The sequence below is a fragment of the Canis aureus genome, unplaced genomic scaffold (assembly GCF_053574225.1).
Source record: "Canis aureus isolate CA01 unplaced genomic scaffold, VMU_Caureus_v.1.0 ptg000441l_RagTag, whole genome shotgun sequence".
Lineage (NCBI taxonomy): Eukaryota > Metazoa > Chordata > Mammalia > Carnivora > Canidae > Canis > Canis aureus.
Window position 1 is genome coordinate 1 of NW_027554618.1, and position 9,360 is coordinate 9,360.

The window sequence follows — 9,360 nt, forward strand, 5'->3', positions numbered from 1 at the left end:
TGTTTACGATTGCCTTCTATTAAACTATGATGGGCTCAAGTAATAGATACTCCGGAGGCTAGGAGGACTGAGGTGTTGAGTAGAGGAACTTCTAGTGGGTTAAGAGGAATAATGCCGGTGGGAGGTCAGCAACCTCCAAGTTCAGGAGTAGGGGCTAGGCTGGAATGGTAAAAGGCTCAAAAGAAGCCTGCAAAGAAAAATACTTCTGATACAATAAAAAGAACTATTCCGTACCGTAGTCCTTTTTGTACAATAGGGGTGTGATGTCCTTGGAATGTGCCTTCTCGGATCACATCTCGTCATCACTGGTATATGGTTAGCAGGTTGGTTGTGAATCCTAATGTAAGTAGGGATATTGAGTTATAGTGAAATCATATGATAAGACCCGATGTTATAAGAAGGGCAGAAAGGGCTCCTGTTAGCGGTCATGGGCTTGGGTTAACTATATGGTAAGCGTGAGTTTGGTGGGTCATTAGGTGTTGTCATGTAAGTATAGACTTACTAGTAAGGTAAAGACATAGGCTTGAATTAAGGCAACAGCAAACTCTAGAATCGTAAATAGAATTAAAATAATAAAAGTGATGAAAGCTGTGGTCGCGCTAATATTAATAAGAGCTAAGGTAGCCCCTCCAATCAAATGGATTAGGAGGTGTCCTGCAGTAATATTGGCGGTTAATCGAACGGCTAGAGCTATGGGTTGAATGAATAGACTAATAGTTTCGATGATTACTAGTATTGGAATTAGGGAAGAGGGGTGCCTTGGGGTAGAAAGTGTGCCAAGGATGCTTTGGTCTTATAGCGGAAACCGGTAATTACTGTCCCTGCTCATAGGGGGATTGCTATTCCGAGGTTTATAGAGAGTTGTGTCGTGGGCGTAAATGAGTGGGGTAGTAGTCCAAGTAGGTTAGTTGAACCAATGAATAGAATTAGTGATATAAGTATGAGAGCTCAGGTTCGTCCCTTTTGATTATGAATTGCTAGTATTTGTTTTGATGTTAATTGAATTAATCATTGCTGAATGGAGATTAACCGATTATTGATTAGGCGATTGGGTGCTGGGAATAAAATGGAAGGGAATATGACGATCAGTACTACAATAGGGAGACCTATTATTGAGGGGGCAGCGAAAGAGGCGAATAAATTTTCGTTCATTTGTTTTCTCAAGGATTATGTTGACTAGTGATTTTAGTAGACTTGGTTATTGGGTTTTCCGGGTAGTGGTGATTTGAAATTTTTAGTTGGAATAGAATGAAGAGGGTGAGAAATATTGAAAAGATTATAATAAATCAGGTGGATGTGTCTAGCTGTGGCATTTCATTAAGGGGAGGTTAAAACTCCCAGTCTTTAACTTAAAAGGTTAATGCTTTATAGCTTCTTAATGAGTAAGTCTAGTCTAGGTTATACTATTAAGGCAGATCAGGTTTCAAATAAGATAGGGGGACTATTTCAAGAACAATGGGTATAAAGCTATGGTTAGATCCGCAGATTTCAGAGCACTGGCCATAATACAGTCCCGGTCGTATGGCTATAAGGGTGGTTTGGTTTAGTCGTCCTGGAATAGCGTCAGTTTTTAGACCTAGTGATGGAACAGCTCATGAATGCAAAACGTCTTCTGAAGAAATAAGTATTCGGATGGTTATTTCTATTGGGAGGACAACTCGGTTGTCTACTTCTAATAGTCGGAGTTCTCCTGGCTTTAATTCTTGTGTTGGGATTATGTAGGAGTCAAAGTTTAAGTCTTCATAATCAGTATATTCATAGCTTCAGTATCATTGGTGGCCTATTGTTTTCACGGTTAAAGAGGGGTTATTGATTTCGTCTATTATATAAAGGATTCGGAGGGAAGGTAGAGCGATTAGGATTAGGATAATGGCGGGTAGGATAGTTCATACTGTTTCTACTTCCTGTGCGTCTATTGTGCTTGTATGAGTTAATTTTGTAGTCAATATTAGGGAAATGATGTAGAGAACTAAAGAACTGATTAAGAATACAATTATTAGTGTATGGTCATGAAAATGAAGTAGCTCCTCTATAATAGGGGAGGTTGCGTCCTGTAATCCGAGTTGAAATGGGTACGCCATAGAGGTATATAGGGGTTTCACCTATAATTTAACCTTGACAAAGTTATGTAATATTTTACTAATACCTCCTGATTGAGAAAGACATAGTGGTTATGACATTGGCTTGAAACCAATTTTAGGGGGTTCGATTCCTTCCTTTCTTATTTTTGGATTACATATGTAGGTTCTTCGAACGTGTGATATGGAGGGGGACATCCATGTAGTCATTCAATATTAGTTGTAGTAAGTTCTACTATAGCAACTTCTCGTTTGGATGCAAAGGCCTCTCAGATTATAAAAATTATAAGCATCACCGCTGTAAGCGAGATAAACGATCCTATAGAGGAGACGGTATTTCAGGTGGTATATGCATCTGGATAGTCAGAGTACCGACGAGGTATTCCGGATAAACCTAGGAAATGCTGAGGGAAGAAAGTTATATTTACTCCCACAAATATAATTGTAAAGTGAATCTTTGCTCAAGTATCGTTAAGAGTATAACCTGAGAATAAGGGGAATCAGTGGGCAAATCCTCCCATAATGGCAAAAACTGCTCCCATTGAGAGCACATAGTGAAAATGAGCTACAACATAATACGTATCATGAAGAACGATGTCTAAGGACGAATTAGCTAGGACAATGCCTGTTAGCCCGCCTACTGTGAATAAGAAAATAAACCCTAAAGCTCATAGCATAGCTGGAGATCATTTAATATTGCCTCCGTGAAGTGTTGCCAGTCAACTAAATACTTTTACTCCTGTTGGAATAGCGATAATTATAGTGGCGGATGTGAAGTATGCTCGTGTGTCTACGTCTATTCCTACAGTAAACATATGGTGAGCTCATACGATAAAGCCTAAAAACCCAATAGATATTATTGCCCATACTATTCCTATATAGCCGAAAGGCTCTTTTTTCCCTGAGTAGTAAGTGACAATGTGAGAAATTATTCCGAACCCTGGCAGGATAAGAATGTAAACTTCAGGATGTCCGAAGAATCAGAATAAGTGTTGATATAGGATAGGGTCTCCTCCTCCAGCGGGATCGAAAAATGTCGTATTAAGATTACGGTCTGTTAAAAGTATTGTAATTCCAGCAGCCAGTACAGGCAGGGATAGTAGGAGTAGAACTGCTGTAATTAGTACTGATCATACAAATAGGGGGGTTTGATACTGGGATATTGCAGGGGGTTTTATGTTGATAATAGTAGTAATGAAATTAATTGCCCCTAAAATAGAAGAGACTCCGGCTAAATGTAAGGAGAAAATTGTAAGATCAACGGATGCTCCTGCATGGGCCAGATTGCCAGCCAGTGGGGGGTAAACGGTCCACCCCGTTCCTGCACCTGCTTCTACCATAGAAGATGCTAATAGTAGAAGAAAAGATGGAGGAAGAAGTCAGAAGCTCATGTTATTTATTCGGGGGAATGCCATGTCCGGAGCACCAATTATTAATGGCACTAGTCAGTTTCCAAAGCCCCCAATTATAATGGGCATGACTATGAAGAAGATTATTACGAAAGCATGGGCGGTTACGACGACGTTATAAATTTGATCGTCGCCTAGTAAAGTACCGGGCTGACCTAGTTCGGCTCGGATGAGGAGGCTCAAGGCAGTGCCTACTATGCCGGCTCATGCTCCAAATAGTAAGTATAAAGTACCAATATCTTTGTGATTAGTAGAGAACAGTCATCGGTTAATGAACATAGGTAAAATGGCTGATAAAAGCATTAGACTGTAAATCTAAAAATAGAGGTTTAAGTCCTCTTTTTGCCAAGCTCTGTGGTGAATTTTCATATTGAATTGCAAATTCAAAGAAGCAGCCTAGACGCCGCCGGGGCTTCTCCCGCCTTTTTTTTCTACGCGGCGGGAGAAGGTAGATTGAAGCCAGTTACTAGGGTATTTAGCTGTTAACTAAAATTTCGTGAGGTAGAAGCTCACCAATCTAGGGAGGGCTTAGCTTAATTAAAGTGTTTGATTTGCATTCAATTGATGTAAGATAGATTCTTGCAGCCCTTAGAGGTGATTTGGTCAGGGGTTAAGTGTATAGCACTTGCTTAGAGCTTTGAAGGCTCTTGGTCTGGTCTAACCTAAACTCCTAGTCCAAGACTGATAATATAGGTGTTAGCGGGAGTAGTATAGTTGAGATAATGATTAAGGGGGGTAGTAGGGTTGCCTTTTTTGTGTACTCGAATTGTCATTTTATTTTTATGTTATTTGTGGACGGGAATATGGTAAGTGCGGTGCTATATGTGAGTCGCAGGTAGAAATATAAGTTAAGTAGAGCGGTGATGGCTATTAGTGTTGGAATAATAATTATGTTATTTTTTGTTAATTCTTGAATAATTATTCATTTAGGGATGAAGCCAGATAATGGGGGTAGTCCTCCTAGGGATAATATTAAGATTAAGATTATGGAGGTGATTAGGGGAAATTTATTTCATATGTGGGATAAGGATAAGGTTGTGGTGGATGAGTTTAATATGAATAGTATGAAGGTAGATAGTGTTATTAGAATATATAAAGTTAAGTTTAGGATTATTATTGTAGGGTTGTAAATAATGATAGCGGCTATTCAGCCTATGTGGGCAATGGAGGAGTATGCTATGATTTTTCGTAGTTGAGTTTGATTTAGTCCGCCTCAGCCTCCTACTAGAACGGATGCGAGGGCTATTAGTATAAGAAGGTTGGTGTTAATTGATGGGGAGATTTGATATAGGATGGATATAGGTGCGATTTTTTGTCATGTTAGTAGGATTATTCCTGATATAAGTGTTACTCCTTGTGCTACTTCGGGAACTCAGAAGTGGAATGGAGATAGGCCTAGTTTTATTGTTAGGGCGGTGGTTATTATGATGGATGCGATGGGGTTTGAGATTTTTGAGATTACTCATTGGCCGGAGTAAAGAAGGTTAATGGTGACTCCTATTATTAGTAATATTGAGGCAGTAGCTTGTGTAAGAAAATATTTTGTAGAGGCTTCTATGGCTCGTGGATTATACTTTTTTATGAGGATAGGGATGATGGCTAGCATGTTTATTTCGAATCCAATTCAGATCAGTAATCAGTGCGAGCTTAGTATGACGATTATGGTCCCTGCCATGATAGTTGCTATAATAATAGTGAGAATAGGGGGTTTTATTAGTACGGGAAGGGTATAAACCAACATTTTCGGGGTATGGGCCCGATAGCTTAATTTAGCTGACCTTACTGTAGAATATAGTGTAAGTTTGGTAGCACGAAGATCTTTGAATTCTTAAGATTAGGTTCGAAGCCTATTATTCTAGAAATAAGAGGATTTAAACCTCTATTATTTACTCTATCAAAGTAACTCTTTTATCAGACATATTTCTTATGTTTGGGGTGGGATACTCGCGGTAATAATGGGTAAGGCAACATGTCATATGCATAGGGCTAAAGTTAGGGGTAGAAAATTTTTTCACAATAAGTGTATTAATTGATCATAGCGGAATCGAGGGTATGATGCTCGAATTCATAGGAAGCAGATAGTTAGTAAGAGGGTTTTTATAGTGAAGTTAATAGAGTAGAGTTCTGGTATAAATGGGTTGTGGAATGCACCGAAGAATAGAATTGTTGTGAGGATATTTATTATAATGATATTTGCGTACTCTGCTAGAAAGAATAGGGCAAAAGGACCCGCTGCATACTCTACGTTAAATCCAGAAACTAGTTCGGATTCTCCTTCAGTTAAGTCGAAGGGGGCTCGGTTAGTTTCTGCTAGAGTAGAAATGAATCATATCATGGCTAGGGGCCAGGCCGGAAAGATTAGTCATATATGTTCTTGGGTGATAATTAGTGTGGATAGTGTAAATGACCCGTTTATTAGGAGGACTGATAGGAGAATGATTGCTAGTGTTACTTCATATGAGATTGTTTGAGCTACTGCTCGGAGGGCTCCGATTAGAGCGTATTTGGAGTTTGAGGCTCATCCTGACCAAAGGATGGAGTATACGGCGAGACTTGATATTGCTAGTATGAATAGGACTCCTAAGTTTATATTAATGAGTGGGTAGGGCATTGGGAGAGGGATTCATATAGTTAGGGCTAGTGATAGAGCTAGAATGGGGGCTAGAATGAATATTGATATGGAGGATGTAAGTGGTCGTAGAGGTTCTTTTGTGAAGAGTTTTACTGCATCTGCGATTGGTTGAAGGAGGCCGTAGGGGCCTACGATATTAGGCCCTTTTCGAAGTTGTATGTAGCCTAAGACTTTTCGTTCAACGAGGGTGAGGAAGGCTACGGCAAGAAGGATTGGGATGATAAGAGAGATAATGTTGATAAAGAACATTTTGTTAGGGAGAGGAATTGAACCTCTGATAATAAAGGTTTAAGTTTTACGCAGTTACCGGGCTCTGCCACCCTAACAAAGCCCCTTTTCTCGGGCTTATGAGGAGATAAACTGGTTAGATTGAGTTGACTTCATCTATTAGTTTTAAGGCGCCTTTGTGAGGTAGGCCTTACATCCCTTGTCCTTTCGTACTGGGGGAGGTTATATAATAGATAGAAACCGACCTGGATTACTCCGGTCTGAACTCAGATCACGTAGGACTTTAATCGTTGAACAAACGAACCCTTAATAGCTGCTGCACCATTAGGATGTCCTGATCCAACATCGAGGTCGTAAACCCTATTGTCGATATGGACTCTTGAATAGGATTGCGCTGTTATCCCTAGGGTAACTTGTTCCGTTGATCAAAAATTATTGGATCAATAAGTGATGTTATATTTTGACTTGTGGGTCTAAATTTTAATCACTCGGGAGTTTTTTTATATTCCGAGGTCACCCCAACCTAAATTGCTAACCCACAATAATGGTGTAATGTTATGCCTTGTAGGTATTTAGTATCCATAAGTTTGGGTTAGTTAATTAAAGCTCCATAGGGTCTTCTCGTCTTATTGTGGCATTCCCGCCTCTTCACGGGAAGGTCAATTTCACTGATTGGGAATAAGAGACAGTTAAACCCTCGTGTGGCCATTCATACAAGTCCTTATTTAGAGAACAAATGATTATGCTACCTTTGCACGGTCAGGATACCGCGGCCGTTAAACAAGTGTCACTGGGCAGGCAGTGCCTCCAATACTAGAAATGCTGGAGGTGATGTTTTTGGTAAACAGGCGGGGTTTGTGTTTGCCGAGTTCCTTTTACTCCTTTTAATCTTTCCTTAAATGCATGCCTGTGTTGGGTTAACAATAGGGTAGATAAGTATTTCATTTTTGGGTTGATATTATCAGATTGTTAACTATCAGTGGTCTATCCGTTTCTGATATAAGCTTATGCGGGGAGAAAATAGTTCTTGTTACTCATACTAGCATTGTTGCTTCTATATTTAAATAGAATGGCCCAGGAGGTATAATTAGGAGTTGATGTAATATGATTGGGATTAAGTTATATTGTTTGTTGAGCTGGAACGCTTTCTCAATTGGTGGCTGCTTTTAAGCCAACTATGGTGATGTTAGTATATACTCTCTAATAAAGGTTGTATCCTGATTCTAAGAAGCTGTACCTTCTTAGACTATATTTTAAATTTACATTAAAATTTTGTTTTTTTTTAGGTAAATTTAAAGTTGAACTAAAATTCTGTTTGTGGGCAACCAGCTATCACCAGGCTCGTTAGGCTTTTCACCTCTACCCACAAATCTTCTCACTATTTTGCTACATAGATGAGTTGATCCTTTTAGATTGTTTATGGGTAGCTCGTCTGGTTTCGGGGAGCTTAGCTTAAGTTCTCTTTGTTAAGTCGTTTCTGGCTAGTTCATTATGCAAAAGGTAAAAGGGGTAATCTTTGCTGTTTAATACTGTTAAGATGTCTTTCATCATTCCCTTACGGTACTATCTCTATCGCTCCAATTAAAATTTCTATCTCCTATACTTTTATTATTTAACTAAATGTTTTACTTTATATGTCTGTGATACTTAAGTTTGGGGTTAGTTGGGCTAGCTTTTGTTCAAAGTGGTCATAAGTAATGAAATCTTCTGGGTGTAGGCCAGACGCTTTAGTTAAGCTACACTTTGATTAATCCAAGCACACCTTCCGGTATGCTTACCTTGTTACGACTTGTCTCCTCTTGTGTCTTAGTTAAGTTAATATGGTTATGGTTGTGTCTTATTACTTGAGGAGGGTGACGGGCGGTGTGTGCGTGCTTCATGGCCCTATTCAATTAAGCTCTCTATTCTTAATTTACTACTAAATCCTCCTTCAGTTTTTAATTTCATAAAAACGTTCGTGGAATGTTCTTGGGTAGAAAATGTAGCCCATTTCTTCCCACCCCATAAGTTACACCTTGACCTAACTTTTTTATGTAAAATGATTGTGCTTACTATTCTACCTTTTGAGGGTTTGCTGAAGATGGCGGTATATAGACTGAATTAGCAAAGGGTGGTGAGGTTTATCGGGGTTTATCGATTATAGAACAGGCTCCTCTAGAGGGATATAAAGCACCGCCAAGTCCTTTGAGTTTTAAGCTATTGCTAGTAGTCCTCTGGCGAATTATTTTGTTGTAAAATTATCTATGTTTAGGGCTAAGCATAGTGGGGTATCTAATCCCAGTTTGGGTCTTAGCTATCGTGTAGTCAGATTATTATAAAGTCACTTTCGTGGTCTATTTTATGGTAACTGTAGCTTTTTACGGCTTAGTTAAGTTTTAACTTTAGTGCAAAGGTATCTTAAACACGCTTTACGCCGTGGGCCTATTAGTTTGGGTTAATCGTATGACCGCGGTGGCTGGCACGAAATTTACCAACCCTTTTTAGTATGGCTTAGTCAAACTTTCGTTTATGGCTTAATTTTTATCACTGCTGTATCCCGTGGGGGTGTGGCTTAGCAAGGTGTTATGAGCTACTTAAGAGTGATCTTGGCATTTTCAGTGCCTTGCTTTATTAATTAAGCTACATTAACTTATACTGAAATTGTAGTGTGTATAATAAATAAAATACATAGTAAATATGAGAGGAAAAAAAAAGGGGATGCTATCTATAGATAGACCACGAGATCGAATGCGTGTAAGACTGTTGTGTTAAGTTAACTAGAGTAGCAATACATTTGTATACAATTTAAATAAAGCTTGTGAGTATTGTATGCACTTAGTCCTGTTTTTGGGTTGGCAGGACATAAATAAGTGTATAATAGATGACATGAGTTTATGGGGGGTAAGGGGGGTTTGTATAAGTTAACTTAATGTCTTGCGCGTGTACGTACGTGTACACACGTGTACGTACGTGTACACACGTGTACGTACGTGTACACACGTGTACGTACGTGTACGTACGTGTACGTACGTGT

At 39.2% G+C, this 9,360-nt stretch overlaps 1 pseudogene; it reads right to left on the reverse strand.

The window, feature by feature from the left end:
• Positions 1 to 8,092: 8,092 nt before the first annotated feature.
• Positions 8,093 to 8,894, reverse strand: LOC144310123 (18S ribosomal RNA; annotated as a pseudogene).
• Positions 8,895 to 9,360: the final 466 nt, after the last annotated feature.